At 50.3% G+C, this 22,314-nt stretch overlaps 2 non-coding genes across 2 annotated transcripts; one reads left to right on the top strand and one right to left on the bottom strand.

Annotated features, from left to right (window-relative positions):
* Window positions 1-9,128: 9,128 nt before the first annotated feature.
* Window positions 9,129-9,342, bottom strand: LOC123355003. Its single transcript, XR_006574999.1, has one exon. It is a non-coding gene; the product is annotated as a small nucleolar RNA U3 (small nucleolar RNA).
* A 9,292-nt stretch (window positions 9,343-18,634) lies between these two features.
* Window positions 18,635-18,716, top strand: TRNAL-CAA. Its single transcript has one exon. It is a non-coding gene; the product is annotated as a tRNA-Leu (tRNA).
* The last annotated feature ends 3,598 nt before the right edge of the window (window positions 18,717-22,314 follow it).

Below are 22,314 nucleotides of genomic sequence, written 5' to 3'. Positions count from 1 at the left end.
AGGCAGACTTTGTACAAACCATGGCATCATTATATGAGAGTGGTGAATATGGGGCTTGCATGGGTGCTGCTTTGAGCACAACGTGCCACACCTGGTCTTCCATTGCAATGGAGACGTACCCTTAGAGTCCATCTCTCCTGGGATAAAGATGGCAGCAGGGCTGGCCTGGGTCATCTGACTTGGGCTCATGGAGCTAAAGCTGAGGGGCTAAAAACTGTGGTGCAGATATTTGTGTTCACGCTGAAGCCTGGGTTCAGAAACCCTCATCCCTCGTGGGGTCTCAGAGGTTGGACTCAAGCCCATTTGTCTGCATTGTAATTTTATAGTCTTGCAGCCCAAGCCCCTGGGCTTGAGTCAGCTGACCTGGGCTTTGAGACAGGTGCCCTGGGTGTTTTAATGACAGTGTAGACATAACATTAGGCTACGTCTCCAGAACAATGAAACACCCAGGGCAGGCCCATGTCATATTAATCAGGATCTTGCAGCTTGGTCTGGATAAAGTTGCAGTGTACGTGTCTGGGCTCAGGCTCAGTCCCCTGCTCTAGGAGCCCAGAAGGTTGGGAGGGAGTTTAGCAAGGGGAAATGGTAAAACCACAGTGAAGTATTACCTTGGACTCATGGCATTTCTCCATTGGTCTGTCTGCTCTTAACTCCCAAACTTTCTGTAACTCTGTTATCAGTGCCTGTGAGTGTAATTTAAACCATAGGAACAGCCACACTGGGATAGACCATTGGTCCACCTAGCTCTGAATCTTGTCTTCTGACAGTAGTCAATGCCAGGTGCCCCAAAAGGCCACTCCCTAGGGCACCACTAGGAGTTGAACCCAGGATCTCCTGTTTACTAAACAGGTGCTTTAGCCACCTAAGCCATCTTGCCTGCTGTTATTTAAAGCATTCTGTCTGCCCACACCTGACTGTCTGCCAACCCCCACAGGGGCCTGACAAGCTTTGCTCGTGTTTGGATTCTGTAAAGCAGAGGAGCAGGTGAAGTTTTGCTCCCAAGGTGTGTGTGTGATTCTTTGGACAGGTCTACGCTGCAAAATTAGGTCAGTGTAACTACATTACTAGGGGTGTAAAAAATTTACACTCCCCCAAGCACTGCAGTTCTATCAACCCAGCCCCGGTGCAGATAGCGCTGTGTCAACAGGAGGGCTTCTCCCATCAACAGAGCTCAGGGAGGGGCTTGTTTAGTGAAGACCCAGAGAACAGGTGGCCCATGACTCTTGCATGTGGGGAGGCTGGACATGAGCTCTGGAAGCTCCCTAAGAGCTAGTCCGCCTCTTGCTTGCTCCTCTCCTCCCCTGAGGCCTCCTTGCCTGCTGCTCATGCCTCTACACCCTCTGCCCCAAGGTCTGCCCACCACCCACACCTCTCTGCCCCTGCCCTGAGACCTACTCCACCCACCACTTGCACCTCTCTGCCCCTCTCCTGAGACCTGCCCTGCCCACCACCCACACCTCTCTGCCCCTCCCCTGAGACCAGCCCTGCCCACCACCCACACCTCTCTGCCCCTCCCCTGAGACCCGCCTTGCCCACCACCCACACCTCTTTGTCCCCTGCCCTACCCACCACCCACACCTCTCTGCCCTCTCCCCTGAGACCCACCCTGTTCACCACCCACACCTCTGCCCCTCCCCTGAGACCTGCTCTGCTCACCACCCACACCTCTCTGTCCCTCCCCTGAGACCTGCTCTGCCCACCACCCACACCTCTCTGCCCCTCCCCTGAGACCTGCTCTGCCCACCGCCCACACCTCTCTGCCCCTCCTCTGAGACCCGCCCTGCCCACCACCCACACCTCTTTGTCCTCTCCTGTGACACCCATCCTGCCTGCCACCCACACATCTCTGCCCGTCCTGTGACACCCATCCTGCCTGCCACCCATGCCTCTCTGTCCCCTCCCCTCCCCTGCCCAGCCCAGCCCAGCCCACCGCTTGCACCTCTCTGCTCCCCCCCTGAGACCCGCTGTGCCCACCTCTTTCTTCATGCTGCGTTGTTATTCCATGAAACATCAGGGATGGAATAAAAAGCTGAGTTTACTCCAGGGTGAGGAAAGAAAGGAGCCACCAACCCCTTGGCAAATTTCAGTACCCCAGAGAAAACCTGCCCCCTGCTATCGCAATCACTGATGTGCTGGGGATATGGCGGGAAAGGGACTGTCTGAATTAAGGCAGGATTAATCAAGACAGGAAAGGGACAAGGATCCTCAGCAACGTCATTAACCTCAAACATATTCTCATCATACTCCAGCCAGAAGGGAAATGGGCAGGAATTCTTGCTGTTCAGCCATGGACACACGCACAGCAGTGAATGTGGTGTGGAAGCTGGTCTGGTTAAACAATTGGAAATGATCACTCAGTGAGATCAGAACTAGAGTGTAGTGAGAAAACTGCATAAAGCAAGTAGTTGTGGCTGAGTGATTAAGGTGATAGCTTAGAAATACATTGGTGGCTCCCTGCTCGGGGTTGAGTCCTGCCAACTATGGAGGAACTTGCCGTTCTTTAAATTTAACAATTTAGTTTCAGTGGCTGAGCATCCTTGGTGTCAACAGGAGCTAGGTCTTGTCTCACTCTCAGGTTATGTCTACACAACAGAGTTATGCGGCTTTACTTAAAGCATTTTAATTAAACTGCTGTTGCGTATCCACACTATGCGGCTTGTGTCACCAGAGCACATTCACGCTAGCAACTCTTGGATCGCCACAGAGAGCAGTGCACTGTGGGCAGCTATCCCACTGTGCAACTGGCTGCAGGGTGCTTTGGGAAGGGTTTGCAATGTCTCATAGGCTGGTACAGCATCACATCCTACTACATTGACAGCCGCTTTTCACCTGAAGTGTGTGTGATGGGGCAGAGACTGTGTGTCGGGGGGGGAGAGGGAGTGTGTGTGTTAGAGAAGAGTGTGTGTGTCGGCGCGCTGTCTCTAAGTTCAGACAGCTGCTGGAAGCAACCAGAGGCAGGGGGAGGGGGACAGCACCAATATCAGCCCCCGCTTCCCTCACTGGCTCGACACACCACAGCAGTCTCTGTCAAACACACACATGCTGCTACCTGCCTGGCTCGGTGTCAGGGGTGCTGGAACAGGGGGTTTAGAGGTCCATAGCCCCACCACTTTTTACAAGCCGTAAGGATGAACGACAGAAGGGTGGACTGAGTGGAGTCTTGGGGGGAAGAGGGGTTCTGTGGGTGTGGCCTTGGGGGAGCAGTAGGACGAGGTGTCAGGGAGAAGGGGTGGTGTGGGGTTGGGGGCCTCAGGGAGAAGGGGTGGAGTGAGTGTGGGGCCTTAGGGAAGGGGTGTCATGGTGGCACCACAGTTCTGATGCCAGTGGCCCCCCCCAACTGTAAGGAAGCTTCCGCCGCCTGCTCTGTGTTCGCAGGGCGGGAGAGAGCAGTATCCACGGCAGTCATTTGCTCCTGGCTGCTGGAGCAGAGCAGCAGGCTCAGCTGTCAGAACTTCCCAGAGCTATGAAAGGGGAGGGGCCCATGGCTCTGTAGCAGGAATGCAGGGCAGGCGAGTTCACAGCAGGCATTGTGGGATACTGGAGGAGGCCAGTTATGGTGATATAATGAACAGCAGTGTCTACACTGACAATTTGTCACTTTAAGTTTGCTGCAAAAAGCTCAAGGCTTCTTGTCGAGGTGATTTTATTTTGTCACCAAAACAGGGCAGTTTTGTCGCCAGATGTGGCATTGCAGTGTGTACACCAGCCACAAGCTGCCGACTGAGGGAGCATCATGTGTTTGTCACACACCTGAGCAATATAATTCTGCTGAAATAACTTTGTAGTGCAGACCTGGACAAAGATTCACACACACACAACTTGCAAGGAAAACATCACCTGCTCCTCTGCTTTGAAGAATCCAAACACAAGCAAAGCTTGTCAGGTCCCGGTGGGGAGGGCAGGGAGTCAGGTTTGGGCAGACATGACACCTTAACCACAGGCAGGCACCATGGCTTAGCTGGCTAAAGCACCTGTTTCTTAAATGGGAGATCCTGGGGTCAGCTCCCAGTGGTTCCTTATTGACTGGCTGTTGGGACACCTGGTATTGGCTACTGTCAGAAGACAAAATAAGGAGCTAGAGGGACCTTTGGTCTAGCCCAGGGTGGCTGTTTTTATGGTTTAAATTACACTCACAGGCACCGATAACAGAGTTACTGAAAGTTTGGGAGTGAGGAGCTGGTTGATGAGTGTTCTAAGCCCCTCGCAGATGACCCCCTCCCTCTGGGACGGGGCAGGTCTGAGCTCTCACACCAAATGGCTCATTGGGGCTGCCAGAATCTGTGGGCAGCTCATTTAGTTTCCACCAAGGGTTGAGTCCTGCTTTGTGCACCGTGTGTGAGAATGAAAATCCTAAACCACCCTTTGAAATAACAAATACTGCAGGACATGATTCTGTCAATGCCCCAAAGCAGACAGACCAATGGAGAAATGCCATTGAGTCCAGGGTAATACTCCACTGCGGTTTTACCGCTTGCTAAACTCCCTCCCAACCTTGTGGGGTCCCAGAGCCCGGTATTGATCCTGAGCCGAGATGTCTACACTGCAAATTTACCACCCCATGGCCCTAGCCCTGGGAGCCTGCACTGAACGGGACAGCTGTGGGTGTTTCATTGCAGTGTGGACATAGCCTAGCATTATGTCTACACTGCCATTAACACACCCAAGTCACTATTCTCAAACCCTGGGTCAGTTGATTCAGGCTTGTGGGGCTTGTGCTGCAGGGTTATAAAATTACAGTGTAGACACTTGGGCTTCAGCCCAGCCTCCGAGACCCCCACGAGGGGTGAGGGTCTCCCAGCCTGGGCTCCAGTCTGAGTCCCAGGAGCCCAAATCAGATCATCCAGGCCAGCCGGGCCACAGGGATTTTATCACAGTATAGATGCCCTCTCAGGGTATGTCTACACTGCAATGTAAGCCCAGGGTTAGCAGAAGTCATGTCAGCAGCCCCAACACATAAACATAAAGCACGAGGGAAAGACCCACCCCCAAATAAGCTGGGCAGTGTCCTTCTCCCTACGGTTCGTAAGTCCAGCAACCAAAAGTTCTTTAACATGAGCCCCCCCCTACCCTGCACCCCACTCACAGCTGTTGTCCTTAGTCAGTGCAAGCCCAGAGGTGCCTCTGTAGAGTTCACCTGCCATCCTGGGTGGAAAAGGGGGAAATAAGAAGGCACCGTACTCACTATGTTGTCTAGGGACTCACTCATCCCTCCACAGCCACCCTGTCCTAAAGTTAGTCTAACACCTAAATTTTAGTATTGAGGCCGAGGCCCTGGCCCTGGCCCACTTGGCTTTGGAACCCATGTCCCCTGCCTAGCAAGTGCTATTGAATTGAGAGCGAGTCCCTCAGTCGGGGTCTGCCAAGCACAGTTGTGCTGCCCTCAATTCACACAACAAGGATAACAACCCTTTATTTCTCCTGCCCCTATAACATGGAGATTGGGAATCCAACACCAGCCAAAAGTGATCATTTCGGCAAGCAACCCAACCTATTTCCAACATACTGTAAAATACACATGCAGACTCATACACAAAACCTTGTAAGAAAATCTTCCTGAGGGGGTCTGAAGCACCTGCTGCTGGAGGGAAAGAGGGAGCTGTGGGTTGGGATTGAGGGGCACTGGGAATAGGAGGGGGCTGTGGGTTGGGACAGAGGAGAAGGGTGAAGAGGAGTAGGCTCTGGTTGGGAGTGAGGAGCAGTGTGCATAGGAGGGACTGAGGGTTGGGTCTGAGGGGCACTGGGAAAAGAGGGGACATGGGTTTAGGCTGAAGAGCATCTTCATTTGGAGATCCAGCAGGAAAGGGGAAGGCAGCAGGTGATTCTAATTCCTTAGGGATTTTCAGTTGTGTTTATGTGTGTGTGTGTGTGCAGGGAAGGAACATGCTATATGCCCCAGAGACCTTTATTCCTCCAGGCTGCAAGGACAGAGGGGCTGTCAGGAACTTGCCCCTTCAAACCCACACAAGGGCCTTCTGAGGAAAGGGAAAATCCTGAAGAGAAAAAGTAACAAAGAGGACTTGAGAAAGACAGTTTAATATCTTTGTGAGTAGTTTATCACCTGACCAGAGACTTGAACTCTGGACCCTCAGATTAAAAGTCTGATGTTCTATCAACTGAGCTAGCCAGGCTCACAAGGAAACAAAACAAGTTGGTGCAGAGGAGAAACTAATCAAGAAAACAAGAGCGGGAAACAATAGGGGAAACCTGCTGCTCTCTCTGGCCCAGTCAACACTACGAGTTTATATCAAATTTAGCAGCGCTAAATCGCATTAACCCTGCACCCGTCCACACAATGAAGCCCTTTAGAGTGATATAAAGGGCTCTTAATACCGGTATCTGTACTCCTCCCCGACGAGGGGAGTAGCGCTGAAATCGGTATTGCTATTTCGGATTAGCGTTAGTGTGGCCGCAATTCAGTGGTATTGGCCTCCGGGCACTATCCCACAGTGCACCATTGTGACCGCTCTGGACAGCAATCTGAACTCGGATGCACTGGCCAGGTTGACAGGAAAAGCCCCACGAACTTTTGAATTTCATTTCCTGTTTGCCCAGCATGTAGCACTGATCAGCACAGGTGACCATGCAGTCCCAGAATCCAAAAAGAGCTCCAGCATGGACCGTATGGGAGATACTGAAGCTGATCTCTCTATAGGGAGATGAATCTGTTCTATCAGAACTCTGTTCCAAAAGACAAAATGCCAAAGCATTTGAAAAAATCTCCAAAGCCATGATAGACAGAGGCCACAACAGGGACTCAATACAGTGCTGAAACTTAAGGAGCTGAGACAATCGTACCAGAAAGCCAAAGAATGAAATGGACGCTCATGGAGGGAGGGGAGACTGACGTCTGTAGCTATCCCACAGTTCCTGCACTCTCCGAAAACAATTTGAATTATTGGCTGAGTTCCCAAAGCCTGAAGGGTCAAAAATATTGTCGCAGTTGGTTCAGGGTATATATTGTCCCCCTCCCTCCCCATGAAAGCAAAGGGAAAAAAATCATTTATCGCCTTTTTTTCAATGTCACCGTATGTCTACTGGATGGTGCTGGCAGACGTGGTGCTGCAGCGCTACACGGCAGTGTCCCCTTCCCTTCCCTTCCCGGTATGGTAGGGCTGATATCCATCATCGTTGTCCCATGAGTGCTCCTGGCAGGTCTTGGTGAGGTCAGCTGGGGGTGCCTGGGCAAAAATGGGAAGGAGTCTCAGGGAAGCAATGGGTGGGTTTGTTGCAGGGGCACCCCCTAGAATGGCATGCAGCTCATCATTTCTGCAGGATGACCCGGAGCGGCCGTTTGTCTCTCTGGTTCTTTAGTAGGCTTGCCCGATAGTCTAGGCAGGACTGACTCTCCCTTTAGACAAAACTTAAAGAAGGGAATGAGCTGGGGAATCATTCCCATTTTTGTCCATATACCCCTGGCCAACCTCACCAAGGCCGGCCAGGAGCATCCAGGACAGCAGCAGACAGTACAGTATAACTGGTAACTATCATTGTCAACTTGCAAAGCAGCAGATGGTACAGCATGGCTGGTAACCATCTTTGCTAACTTGCAAAAAGCAAAGGAATGCTGCTATGTAGCGCTACAGTACTGCATCTGTCATCACCATCCAGTAGACATAAAGTGACGGTGACAAAAGGCTGAACGGGCTCCATGATTGCCGTGCTATGGTGTCTGCTCAGGCAATCCAGGGAAAAGGGCACAAAATGATTGTCTGCCGTTGATTTCACAGAGGGAGGATTGACTGATGACATTTACTCAGAATCACCCATGACACTGTTTTTGCCCCATCATGCACTGGTATCTCAACCCAGAATTCCAATGGGTGGGGGAGACTGCAGGAACTATGGGATAGCTATTGTTAGAAAAATAAGCAAATATAAACAGGCCTGTGAGCAAGACTAGGCCTTTGCGCATAAGTATAGTCAAGGCCTCAAGCAAGCAGAGAGAAAATCCTGTGTCAGATACTATCAGTTCACGCTTGGCCTGTGCTAGTTCATGCTTATCAGTCGGCCTACGCTTGGCGTAACATACATGCAGCTGCCTTCCCATGCTTGAAGCCAAAAATAGTTAGTATAATGGGTCAGAAGGGATATCTTATGTCTTCTTTACAATGATAAATGTATCCGCAACAGCTGTACCCTTATCATGACAAATGTATCCATGACAGCTATGCATATCTTGTTCCTTTTTGATTGAAATATGTATTCTATGTACCCCAATATTCCCTATAGATACATTTACAGGGTCCATAAGGTCAGCCAAATAACGTAAATAAGACGTCAACAAAGTTGTTTGTTTCGGGGTATAAAGGTAGGCCTGTTTGGCCATGGGGGTGTGTCTCTCTCTTTGGCACTAGCCGAGATGAGAACACCCGCTCAGCTGATCGATCAATAAAAATAATGGTACTCGTCTTCCCGGTTCTCCGTGCCTCCTTGGTGTAATTAGGTAAGCTCCGGGGGGAAACGAGCCCTTTTGGCTATCACTATGGGATAGCTACCCACAGTGCAATGCTCCAGAAATCGATGTTAACCTCGGTACATGGATGCACACCGCCGAATTAATGTGCTTAGTGTGGCCGCATGCACTTGACTTTATATAATCTGTTTCCAAAAACCGGTTTCTCTAAAATCAGAATAATCCCATAGTGTAGACATACCCTAAGACAGCTTTAGAACCCTCTATGCACTATACAGCCAGAAGACAGCAACTGTCAGATCCTGTGTGGATTGTCTGATGTGCTTGGAGCCAAGAGGAAACTGTGTACCCCCTGCCAGAGTAGGAGAAGTAAAAATAGGGGCTTCCCGAAAAATGGGAAGGGAAGAAGAGAGAAGCGGAGAAGAAAGTGGAAAAGGAAGAGAACGTGCAGACACAGAACCCTACCTAAATTCTGACATAGATTACAAGAAAAGAAGAGAGAGAACAGCATAAAGAAATGCTAAAAATCTTCCAGTAAGTACTGAATTAGAAACCTTTAAAACACAACTTTCACACTACCTTTACTTTTCTTCCAAATTCTACCAAAACAAATTAAATCTTGCCACTAAACCAAACTCAACAAAAGCTTTAAACAAATTCATATAACAAATCAAAAAACAAAAAACTTACTTTTAAACTTGCTTTGTAAGGACTAACCACTCAGTCTATGTTCTCTTCCGCTCAGTTTTCCAAAAGGAAAGCAAGAACAATCAACAGCAAACAGCAGCTGCACTAAAGCAACACTGTCCACTCACTTCATGTTAAGAAGAAAATATTTTAACTCTTCCTCATGGTTAGCGAGATCAAACATTTTCACCCACACTTCTCTAGTTATAACCTATAGAAATGATCCCCAAAAGTATAGTTTTAACAAAACTGCGCTCAGTTACACACCCAGGCTAATGTGCACAAGCTTTCTTCCCACGGTGAATGTTTTCATACAATGGGTTTCACCCCCACCGAATTAAAGAACAAAAATCTAAAACCAGGTTCCCATTTCATTAAGCACAATTGAGACAGCTTTAGAACACTGTCCAGTAGAAGATGTTTATGTCGCTATTTACAGAAACACACCTCCTGATTAGCATGTGGAGCTCCTAGCAACTAATCAAACCCTCTTGCTTTGCGATACCTCTCACAGGCTCCTCCGTACTACATGACAGCTTGTCAGGCACAGACAATCCGGACAGGTCAGCCCTTTCTAGCATGCTCCGCAGCTGTTTCTCTCCGGCTTGCTCTCAAATTCATCTGCACTAGAAGTTTTTGCAGGGTTCTATGTTACCGGTGGTACCTGCACCAAATCAGTGGCTCTCAACCTTTAGAGACACCTGTACCCCTTTCAGGAGTCTGATTTCTCTTGCATACCCCCAAGTTTTACCTCACTTAAAAACTACTTGCTTACAAAATCAGATGCAATATTTATAAAAATAAATCACTTGAATATAAGTATTGTACTTACATTTCAGTGTATAGTATAGAGAACAGTATAAACAAATCAATGTATGAATTTTAATTTGTTACAAATTTGCTTGTGCTTTCTATGTAGCCTGTTGTAAAACTAGGCAAATATCTAGATGAGTTGATGTACCCCCTGGAAGACCATTGGATAGCCCTGTTTGAGAACCACAGCACTAAATCGCCCTTACTTTTAGAACTGGTGCCACTTGAACCAAGGCATTCTGAACCATTTCAGTGCTAGTAGACAGTGGCAACACAGCTGCACTAGGTCTGTTGTTCCTCCCTGCACAATTCCCACTTGGAAAGAAGATATCTTCTGGTCTGACCCTATTTACTATTGTGAGCTGCATAGGCAACTTTCTCTGTTATGTGAGCAGAATCCACACACTATATACTACCTGTATGGCCCTGAGGATGCCACATCGGCCACAGCTGCTGATTGGGCCACAGGTTGAGAATCACTAGTCTATAATTTTGCAAAGTCCATTGCCACAGGCTTTTCCCCCCTGTCTGCTGTGAGACAAGAGCACATGAAATTCATAGCAATATAAATATGAGTGAAACCACCCAAATATATTTACATAAAAACTAGACAGTCTCATTTTAAAACAAAGAAAAACACAGGCCACACAGGGAGTGGTGCAAGAGTCTCGAATGATTTATACCCTCTCCTACCCGCCATTCAGCATAAGAATTAACCTAAATGGATCATGACTATTTAAATAGAGCATCTTTCTCCTACAAAGCAGAATAAGACAAAAGGTTGAGGCTGTTCCCCTTCACATTTGAGGGGGAGGGGGGAGGAGTAGAAGGATTTAGAGGCTCAATCCACTTCAGATTAGGAAAGAAACCAAGCAGACTAATGATTTACTCAAAACCCACCCCAGCAAAAAGAAAACCAAACTATCTGCACCTAAGCGTTATACAAGTTTCTAAATAAAGCTATTATATCTAACCTTCCTCATAACTAGATTTCTGGTACACTAAAAAAACTCCTTCTTTTATTCAGTATACAAAGCCTAACCACTCAGTCTGTGCTCTCCCCTCTCGCTTTTCCAACTAGCAGTCTATACAGTAACTCCTCACTTAACGTTATTATGTTCCTGAAAAATGCGACTTTAAGCGAAACGATGTTAAGCGAATCCAATTTCCCCATAAGAATTAATGTAAATGAGGGGGTTAGGTTCCAGGGAAATTTTTTTCACCAGACAAAAGAGTGTGTGTGTGTATGTGTGTATATATACACACACACAGTATAAGTTTTAAACAAACAATTTAATACTGATACACAGTGATGATGATTGTGTAACTTGGTTGAGGTAGAGGAGTCAGAGGGTGGGATATTTCCCTTACTGCTAAATGATGAACTAGCAATTGGTTGAGCCCTCAAGGGTTAACTCTCTCACTCTGCAAGGCAGCAGGAATGGAGGGAGATATGCACATTTCCCATAAGTACACTGCCTTGTTAATTAGATCAGCTTGCTGAGACCCCAGCTGCTGCAAGCTCCCTCCATCCTGAGCCCTGCTCTATGGAAGATGTGGTAGACGAGGTGCAGGAGCAGGGGGACAGTATAAGATTGGCATTCTTCCACCTCCCTTCCAAGAGACCAATGCCTTGTCTTTAGACACACAGAAAACAATCTTTATTGCCATATACTTTCACTGTTTCTTTGCTTTAACCCATAGGAATGTACCTGTTGGACAATCAAAAGAGTTGCTCCATTCCTATGGACCTCAAATCAAAATTCAACATAGATATTTTATACTATTAACATTTTATCAAAGCATTAAATTTTTAAGGAAACCAAAAATCAGCTCTGATATTCAACAGTGGAGAGAGAAGAAGGTGCAATTGGTGCTTCTGTTTCATACAAGGAGCCCACTCCCTTGTCTAGCGAGTGCCACAATTGATGGTGAGACTCCCTGTCACAAAGCAGTTTCACAGTTCCTCATCCACACAATCAGGTGACAACACTCCACTCCTCCTGCCCCAACAACAAAGAAACTGGGGATCCCACAGCTGCCAAAGCAACCATCCCAGGCTGCCATGGGCTATGCCAAGCAGGGTGGGTGTGCTTATGCAAACACGATCAGCCCCTGAAATTCTTTTCCACACTTGCCATCATTCACCACTAGATGTCAGAGTAGAGCTCATCCTGATTCTACTTACACTAGCATGGATGTGCTCTGGTGACACAGGATGGACATGCAACAGCTGGTCAATTAAAACACCTTAACTAAAGCCACATCACCCTTTAGTATAGGCATAGCTTAAGAGTGAGACAAGACCCAGCTCTGCTGAAACACCACAACTTCCTCTATAGTTAGCAGGATTCAAACCTGCACAGGGAGACCACAATGGAGTGCTAGTCCATTGCTTTAACCGCTCGGCCACAACTACTTGCTTGCTATGTGGCTCTCACTGCACTCTAGTTCTGTTCTCACTGAGTGATCAATTCCAGTTGTTTCCTCAGACCAGCTTCCACAACACACACACTGCTGTGCCCTTGTGTAAGTGTGTCCATGGCTGAACAGTAAGAATTCCTGCTCCTTTCCGTTCTGGCTGGAGCATGAGGAGAGTGTGTTTGTGGCTAATAACGTTGCTGTAGCTTGTTGTCCATTTCCTGCCTTGATCATTCAGACAGTCCCTTTCCCGTCATATCCCCAGTAAATCAGTGATTGTGATAGCAGGGGGCAGGTTTTCTCTGGGGCACTGAGCTTTGCCAGGGGGTTGGTGGCTCCTTTCTTTCCTCACCCTGGAGTAAACTTAGCTTTTTATTCCATCCTTGATGATTCATGGAATAACAACAGATGACCAAAGAAAGAGGTGGACAGGGTGGGTCTCAGGGGAGGGGCAGAGAGGTTCGAGAGGTGGGCAGAGCAGGGGAGGGGCAGAGAGGCATGGGTCGTGAGCAGGTCAGGTCTCAGGGGTGGGGGAAGAGAGGTGTGGGGGGTGGGTAGGGAAGGTCTCAGGGGAGGGCCAGAGAGGTGTGAGCAGTGGGCAGGGCAGGGCAGGGGGCAGAGAGGTGTGGGCGGTGGACAGGGCAGGGGAGGGGGCAGAGAGGTATGAGCAGTGGGCAAGGCAGGTCTCAGGATGGGGCAGATAGGTGTGGGCAGGGTGAGTCCCAGGGGAGGGCTCAGAGAGGTGTGGGCGATGGGCAGGGTGAGTCTCAGGGGAGGGGGCAGAGAGGTGTGGGCGATGGGCAGGGTGGGTCTCAGGGGAGGGGGCAGAGAGGTGTGGGCGATGGGCAGGGTGAGTCTCAGGGGAGGGGGCAGAGAGGTGTGGGCGATGGGCAGGGTGGGTCTCAGGGGAGGGGGCAGAGAGGTGGGGGCAACAGGCAGACCTTGGGGTAGGGGGTGGAGAAGTGCGAGGAGGCCTTGGGGGAGGAGAGGAGTGAGCGAAAGGTGGACCAGCAGGCCTCAGCCAAAGAGCAGGGGTGGGAAGTGGCCAAATGGGAGGGAGGGCGGAGCACAGGTGGGGCCTCAGAGGGAGGAGAACGAGGGAAAGGGGTGGAGTGGGGGGACAGCACCACGGTCTGGGCAGGAGCCACCCACAGGATTCAGGGGCCTGGGGCAAAACAATTTCAGGGGCCCCTTCCATAAAAAAAAGTTGCAATACTATAGAATCCTGTATTCTCATGGGGGCCCTGCAGGGCCTGGGGCAAATTGCCCCACCTGCCCCCCCTCTGGGTGGCCCTGCCCTCAGCCTCTCCTCGTAAGTCCCCTGCCCCCTAATCATTTTTGTTGCCCTCCCCTAGACTCTCTCCAATTTGTTTCTGTAGTGGGGGACAGGGGGCGAAAACTGGACGCAATGCTCCAGATGTGGCCTCCCCAGTGCTGAATAGAGGGGAATAATCACTTCCCTCCATCTGCTGGCAACGCTCCTACTAATCCAGCCCAATATGACCAGTTACCCATATTCAATGCAGACACAGCAATATCTGATACATTGGTTACTGTCCATTTAGGAGGTTATTTCCCATCTGTTCATAATGAAGCTGCTCTAAGCGGAGGAGAAAGTGTAGGGGACAATTTCCTGGTGCAAGTGCTGGAGGAACCAACTAGGGGAAAAGCTCTTCTTGACCTGCTGCTCACAAACAGGGAAGAAATAGTAGAGGAAGCAATAGTGGATGGGAACCTGGGAGACAGTGACCATGAGATGGTTGAGTTCAGGATCCTGACACAAGGCAAAAAGGAAAGCAGTAGAACAAAGACCCTGGACTTCAGAAAAGCAGACTTTGACTCCCTCAGGGAACTGATGGGCAAGGTCCCCTGGGAGAATAACATGATGGGGAAAGGAGTCGAGGAAAGCTGGCTGTATTTTAAAGAAACCTTATTGAGGTTGCAGGAACAAACCATCCCGATGTGTAGGAAGAAAAGTAAATATGGCAGGCAACCAGCTTGGCTTAACAGTGAAATTCTTGCTCGTCTTAAACACAAAAAACAGCTTACAAGAAGTGGAAGACTGGACAAATAACCAGGGAGGAGTATAAAAGTATTGCTCAGGCATGCAGGTGTGAAATTAGGAAGGCCAAATCACACTTGGAGTTGCAGCTAGCTGGAGATGTTAGGAGTAACAAGAAGGGTTTCTTTAGGTATGTTAGCAACAGGAAGAAAGTCAAGGAAAGTGTGGGCCCCTTGCTGATTGAGGGAGGGAACCAAGTGACAGAGGATGTGGAGAAAGCTAGTGTACTCAATGCTTTTTTTGCCTCTGTCTTCACAGACAAGGTCAGCTCCCAGACAGCTGCACTCTGCAGCACGGTATGGGGAGGAGGTGACCAGCTCTCTGTGGAGAAAGAAGTATTTCGGGTCTATTTAGGAAAGCTGGAAGAGCACAAGTCCATGGGGCCAGATGCGCTGCATCCGAGGGTGCTAAAGGAGTTGGCCGATGAGATTGCAGAGCCATTGGCCATTATCTTTGAAAAATCATGGCGATCGGGGGAGGTCCCGGACGACTGGAAAAAAGCTAATGTAGTGCCCATCTTTAAAAAAGGGAAGAAGGAAGATCCAGGGAACTACAGGCCAGTCAGTCTCACCTCAGTCCCTGAAAAAATCATGGAACAGGTCCTCAAGGAATCAATCCTGAACCACTTAAAGGAGGGGAAAGTGATCAGGAACAGTCAGCATGGATTCACCAAGGGCAAGTCATGCCTGACTAACCTAATTGCCTTCTATGATGAGATAACCGGCTCTGTGGATGAGGGGAAAGCAGTGGATGTGCTATTTCTGGACTTTAGCAAAGCTTTTGATACAGTCTCCCACAGTATTCTTGCCAGCAAGTTAAAGAAGTATGGGCTGGATGAATGGATGGTAAGGTGGATAGAAAACTAGCTAGATGGTCGGGCTCAACGGGTAGTGATCAATGGTTCCATGTCTAGTTGGCAGCCGGTATCAAGTGGAGTGCCCCAAGGGTCGGTGCTGGGGCCGGTTTTATTCAATATCTTCATTAACGATCTGGAGGATGGTGTGGACTGCACCCTTAGCAAGTTTGCAGATGACACTACTGGGAGGAGTGGTTGATACGCTGGAGGGTAGGGATAGGATACAGAGGGACCTAGACAAATTAGAGGATTGGGCCAAAAGAAATATGATGAGGTTCAACAAGGACAAGTGCAGAGTCCTGCACTTAGGACGGAAGAATCCCATGCACTGTTACAGACTAGGGACCTAATGGCTAGGCAGCAGTTCCGCAGAAAAGGACCTAGGGGTTACGGTGGACGAAAAGCTGAATATGAGTCAACAGTGTGCCCTTGTTGCCAAGAAGGCTAATGGCATTTTGGGTTGTATAAGTAGGGGCATTTCCAGCAGATCGAGGGATGTGATCATTCCCCTCTACTCAGCACTGGTGAGGCCTCATTTGGAGTACTGTGTCCAGTTTTGGGCCCCACACTACAAGAAGGATGTGGATAAATTGGAGAGAGTCCAGCGGAGGGCAACAAAAATGATTAGAGGGTTGGAGCACATGACTTATGAGGAGAGGCTGAGGGAATTGGGATTGTTTAGTCTGCAGAAGAGAAGAATGAGGGGGGATTCGATAGCTGCTTTCAACTACCTGAAAGGGGGTTCCAAAGAGGATGGATCTAGACTGTTCTCAGTGGTAGAAGATGACAGAACAAGGAGTAATGGTCTCAAGTTGCAGAGGGGGAGGTTTAGGTTGGACATTAGGAAAAACTTTTTCACTAGTAGGGTGGTGAAGAACTGGAATGGGTTACCTAGGGAGGTAGTGGAATCTCCTTCCTTAGAGGTTTTTAAGGTCAGGCTTGACAAAGCCCTGGCTGGGATGATTTAGTTGGGTTTGGTCCTGCTTTGAGCAGGGGGTTGGACTAGATGACCTCCTGAGGTCCCTTCCAACCCTGAGATTCTATGATTCTATGGGAGAGAGCTGTCCTGTCCGTGCAGTTAACCCATCTCCCCGAGAGGTGGTAGCTGTCAGTGGGGGAAGCTATGTTGGTGGGTGTGCAAGCAAAGACCTGTCCTCTGTTCATTTATCTAGTTCTTTTTTTGAACCCTGTTATAGTCTTGGCCTTCACAACATCCTCTGGCAAGGAGTTCCACAGGTTGACTATGCAACTGCCCTGAGTCCCCTCCCGACCCCGGGTTGTATATGGAAAAGAGGATGAGGATGAGGAGAGCCATGATGTGTCTGTCACTGGCTGGTGCCTCAGTTTCCTCTAGGCAGCAGTGCTGCAGCCTCCTTTGGTCAGTTCCCATGCAACTGTGTCGGGGGAAGGGGGAGTAGAGGCTTGTGCTCCCCAGCCCAATGCCCCTCCCACAGCAGCTGGGGAATCCAGGCTAAATTTAACCCTGGTAGCTGGGCCGGGATTAGCCTGGGCCGGGGTAGGGCTGGGGAGGAATTGTGGGGGAGACAGACGCACCTGCTGTGAGGGAAGATCCTCCCATTTCCTGCCAACCCACCTCACTCCTTGCAGCACGGCACCCTGTAGCACTTCTTACTCTGTCGTGGGAGCTGTCTGCTGCCTGCTTCTCCCTTAGCATCGTCTCTCCCCACCCTGGGGCACTGGTGTCGCCCGTCCTGTGAAACAGGCAGGCCCCGGTGTGCCCCATGGCATTGCCCTGCAATTGTGGGGGCAGCTGTGGATGGAGCCAAATCGAAATATAGAGGTGGGCAAGGCTGGGGACCAGGACTCCTGGGTTCTCCCCCCAACTCTGGGAGGGGAGTGGAGGTTAATAGGTAGAGTGAGGGAGGGGCAGGGCTGGAATCCAGGGCTCCTGCTTTTTCTGGTTTTCTCCACCTCCTGCAGCTGCCTCTGTCCTTTCAGTGTGTTTCCTGTTCCAAATTCATTTGCTGACTTGTGTAACTCACCCCAGAGGTGGCTGCATCTCAGTGTTGGGTGAGGCACCCTTGGCTGCATCACCTCCTAACCGCATCTCTCTCCCTGCAGGTGACCGTGCAGCACTCAGCAAACATCCGAAAGATCGTGGGGCACTTTGAGCATTGGGCAGGCAGGGGCCAGGGGCCCAGCCCCCACTCAGAGAATGGGACCCAGCCTCCCCTACTTTTTACAGGGATTAAAGAGGGGCAAAGGGGGGCAAATCAGAGGAGGGAGGTGGCCAGGGTCTGAGCAGGGGGTGGAAATTGACTGGTTGGGGGGTCAAGCAGCTGGAGGCAGAGTTAGGAGAGGGGCCGAAGGGCAAAGTCAGGGAGGGGGGAAGGAGCCGGAGTTCAGCCCAGGGGGAGGCGCTACCAGAGGGTTAAACCCCGGCACAGGCAGGGGCAGAGGGGTAACAGTTACCCCGGGGGGGGGCTGAGACTCCAGTGTTTGCAAAAACAGGGTGGGGGGAGCAGAGGGGCTTTTCTATTTCCCCTCCCACATGCAGCACCTCTCAGCATGGGCTTCCCAGGGCTGAGCTCTTAAAGGCACAGGCATCCCACTGCCTAGACACTGCAGCTCCTCTCTGATGTAACCTACTGAGGTGCTGCAGTAGGAGACTAAATTCAGTGAAACCGAATTCCCTATACGCCCCCCAGCCAGGGGGCTGTGCACCCCCTTCCCTGAATTTCCCCAACACCCCCCAGTGGTCAGGTAGTTACATGCAGCGCTGCCAATGTTGTCACTGGCTGCAAATCTGAATGGAAATTGCAACGTTAACACACACTTTAAAAGCAGCTCCAACGTATGAAAAATACTTGTACCTGAGAAATTTTAATAGGTTTGAAAAGTCTGGCCAAAGCCTGGTTTCCTCACCCAGCTGTTGTGTTTGCTGACAATGTCGGTGCATTGGCTTCGGCAATGCTGGCCAACCTCAGAATTGCAAATGATGATTTGGAAGCAAGGTGTGAATGAGCTCTCCCCTGACAGCTAGTGATGAGCCAGGGTTGGGGGAGGCTTTGGGACCAGAATGTATTTACATGAACTCACCTATTCTGCCGAGGTGTCCAGCAGACAGAGCTGTGCCGCCTCTGCTCTAGGTGCCCAGAGGAGGAGAGAAGGTGTGTGGGGCTCCAGCCTGGGAATCTTCAAGTTGAGAATTATTTCCCATTCCCGCTCTGTGGGAGGGGAGACTTTTAAACGCGCTCTCTGTGCGACTGCACATGGCTAAGAAAAGAGAACAAACCCCAAATCCCCCCTGTGCTTTGGGAGCCAGGTTTGCAGTGGGAATTCTGTAGTTCAGATGACTTCACGCCTGGGCATTGTGATTCTTTACCAATTTCTCTGGCACTGGGGCACTTATATGCTCACAGCTGTGATGGCCGAGTGGTTAAGGCGTTGGAGTCAAAATCCAATAGGGTTCCCCTATGCAGGTTTGAATCCTGCTCACAGTGAGGCCTGTGTTTTAGCCAGTCTCTCACCCAGGCAATACCTCTATACAACCCCCTGAGACACTCTCAATTCGCTCCCCACCCCAAGTAAATCCTGTTCTGCTCCTTTCATAGAGATGCCTGGGACACCACCTCACACTGTGTCCCTGAGGTGTCAGACAAACTCTCAGCCCCTGAAGCCTCTGCCACTCACCTAGTACCCCATGCCCCATAGATTAGCCATGTTGATGTGCTCTCCTTCACGTAAATCCGGTCAGTGCGACTCCTGGCCTGTCCCTGCAGAAAGCTGAACCGCTGCTGTGAGCTCAGGTCAGAGGAATAGGAGGCTACCGCTCACCCTCCACTGGTTCCATTATGGAGAAACACGTCCTCTAAGACGACCTCGCTACAGACCTGCTCCAGGTAGTGCTCACTGAAAAAACGTTTCCTCTGACAGCTGAGAAAACGGGACCAGCGGTTCTCAAGCCGGCTGACACAATTAAAATCCGCCCCAACACTAAACACTGCATGGTCCAGAGGAAGGGAGCCAGTTCCTACCATAGATCTTTCCTTTCACACCTTAACATCAAGTGCCTCCTCTTGGGCCTCTGAATCCCTGCCACATTCCACGTGCCAGATGCCCCTTCCCCAGTACTGTCGTCACTCAGCTTTGCAGAGGAGCTTTCCTCCCAAGTCCCTGCCCCCTCTGGCACCATCTCCGAGGGCCGTCCTGCCTCACTCTGTTCCCACCATTTTGGGTCGACAAATAAGTCACGTGGGAAAGACAGCTCCCATCTCTCATCGTTATAGGTCAGGTGGGCCAAGTAGGGGGAGAAGCCCATACTCTCTGTTATCCTGCCGGGGAGCTCAAAATCAGGTACCTGCCTCAGATAAAGGTGCTGCTGCCCTCCCAGAGAACAAGCCACCACTGCACAAAAAGGGATGAAAGGGCCTGCCAAAGCCTGGGATTGAACCAGGGACCTTTTTTTGGCCTGTTGCTTTTCTGTCCAGGAGGTTTTTGCAGCACTTGCACACAAAAAGGACATCATTGCGAGCAGCCCATGAAGACAAGACTGGTTTTTGCCTGCCTTGCTCAGCTTGACTTGCTGCCTCACCCTGTTCCTGCCCTAGTGCCAGGGTTGATCTGGTGGCGGAAGGGGACTGGGGGCCAGTGGCGCGGGGAGAAAGTTGAGCTGGACCCTGAGCTAGACTAGACCCTGGCAGTGAGAGTCTGGCCACCAATTGCCGCCCCACCCTGTTGTCCTGGCTTCCCCCACTCGGCGTCATTTCGGGAGGGAAGTGGGGCTTCTGCCTCCCCTCCCTGATTTTCACACCGCAGAGGAGTGCGAACAGGAAAACGAACACCTGCTCCACACCCCCACCGGAGGAACCCGACGCCCTTAGCTGCTCCCCTTGCTCCCCCCCCCCAGCTATGCTACTGAGTGGAAGCGTCCTGTGCCCATAACACAGAGGCTGATTAATGAAAACCCTCTTCTGCCAGCACCGGGCCTCCTTCTTCTTACACTGGGCCTGCAAGCGAGGGGGCGGCTGGCACAGCGCCAAGAGTCTAACCTGTGTGGCAGGAGGTGGCTGACGCCCGCAGCCTGCTGGGGAGCTCCCAGAAGTTATTAAGGGACAGGGACTCCTCAATGCCCTTAGTAACAAGGGCTTGGGGGTCACCGAGGCCAGTAAGAGGGTCACTATGTCAGCCCTATAACCCTGGGTGTCAGGTCACTGTGCAGCTTTGATCTAGAGCTTGGATCCCAACAACCAACCAGCAGCGCACAACCTCCCCCTGGGTCTGCCCCACCTGGTTACTCCTTACAGGCCGACCTTACCCCCCTTCCAGCCCCAGACTCGCCCCTAATCATCCTACTGCCACTCAGAGCCACAGCCGTGGAGGTGCTGAAGGAGGGAGGGTTGACTCTAGGGTGGGGTTCTTCTCTAAAGATGGCTGGCAGAAAGGTGGTGCTCAGCTCTGTCAGGGACCTGCCCAGGTGCCTCGCTGCCAGGGGATGCTGACGTTTCTGTAAGGTGATTAAATGGGGTATTTGGCTTCTGAGTGAATGCGATGAATGTGCACTTATGAGAGGGAATTTCCATTCTTTCTTCAGTTTACCTTCAGTGGCCTAATGGATAACGTAATGGCTTTTTAAGTCAGAGATTGTGAGTTCAAGTTCGATTTCAGATGAAAAACTATTTTCTTCCTGTATATTGCAAGGAAACATTGGTGTTATTTTCATGGAGGAAGCTGGGAGACGTTTGAACACAAAGTCCAGGATCTTGGAAACAATCCCCCAGAAATGGCATCTTCCACTCCACAAATGCTTTCTAAACCCATCAGTAGCAAACAGTTAATACTAATGTTTGTCTGAGAATAGAGGGAAGGGGAGTGTTTACTCCAACACCTCAATGAGCGAAACAAACAGAAAGAACAAGGCTGTTCTGAAAGAGAATGGATCTGTCTGGAGACAAAGCAGACCCTGAGAATGAGCAACGGTGTGAAAAGAAGAGGTTCAAATGTGTGTTAGATGTTAGTTAGTGTTAGGGGGCTTATCCCTTCACCCTTCCATTCCCTGGTCCTTCTCATGTAAACAAGAGCAGCAATACCCAAAGTCCGAAGGTGCAAACAATTAGATGTTTATTGGATTGAACTTCCAGCAAGCAACGATTGCAGTTTCCTTCCTCAGTGTCCCCGTCCTGGGTCTGATGCCACAGAGTCTTGCCTGTGTCCCTGTTCCCATTTCCCTCCCATAGCAAAACATGATGCCAATTCCCCACCTTACATCCTGACTGACTGCAGACTATATAGTAAAACTTGAGTTCTGCTTAGCTAGACCTAACCACTCATTTTACTGAAATGTAACTAACCAATCCTAACACCATTATCTAACCAGTTATGTCCCACCACCTTAATTGGTTTACACCCAACAAAATTAATTCTGCAACTGACAGAAACAATCACAGACCCAGACAGCGATTATACAGACAAACACTAGGGAAGTGGGGACTACAGTGCTAGAACAACACAGAAATGAGGGTGTCACACCCCTGCTATTGATAGGTGAGTTCTTGCTACCAAACTCAGTTTTCTTTAACCATCTTTACGTGGTGTTGTTGGGCATTTTCAGGACAGGACTGTATTCCCAACAGCCCAATAGCACCTTATTTCAGCGTGATTGGTGAGGATGTGACCGTTCGCTTCCCAGCCTATGGCTGCCCCTGCGGCGTAGCCAAAGAGCAGGGCCTCAGACTGTCCCAGTAAGAGAAGCCCTTACACCAGCAAACAGTGATTGTGATTCTGTTTTCCCTACTTCTGTGACTAGCTACATGAGAATCATCTACCTGCATTGTTAACATCTAGGCCTTTCCAGACAGGCGTGAAAATCCACATCCTAACAGCTGCCCCTGGGCTCCCCTTTGCCAGCTGCCTGCCATCTCCCCGCTGTTCACGCTGGCAAACTAAAGAGCGCCCCGAGCCAGCCCTGTGTGCCCTGCCTTCCCCTGCCAGCGCTCGACCTCCGCGCCATGGGGAGCTGGGGCCATTGCGGGGTTTGCTGCTTTGTGCTCATGGAAGCAGCCTGCCACATCCGTTTGGTGTCCCAGCGGCTCATCTTCCCAC

Source organism: Mauremys mutica, chromosome 22 (genome assembly GCF_020497125.1).
Source record: "Mauremys mutica isolate MM-2020 ecotype Southern chromosome 22, ASM2049712v1, whole genome shotgun sequence".
NCBI classification, from domain to species: Eukaryota; Metazoa; Chordata; order Testudines; family Geoemydidae; genus Mauremys; species Mauremys mutica.
Note: the sequence above shows the minus strand (reverse complement) of the source record. Positions and strands in the feature narration are given on the sequence as shown.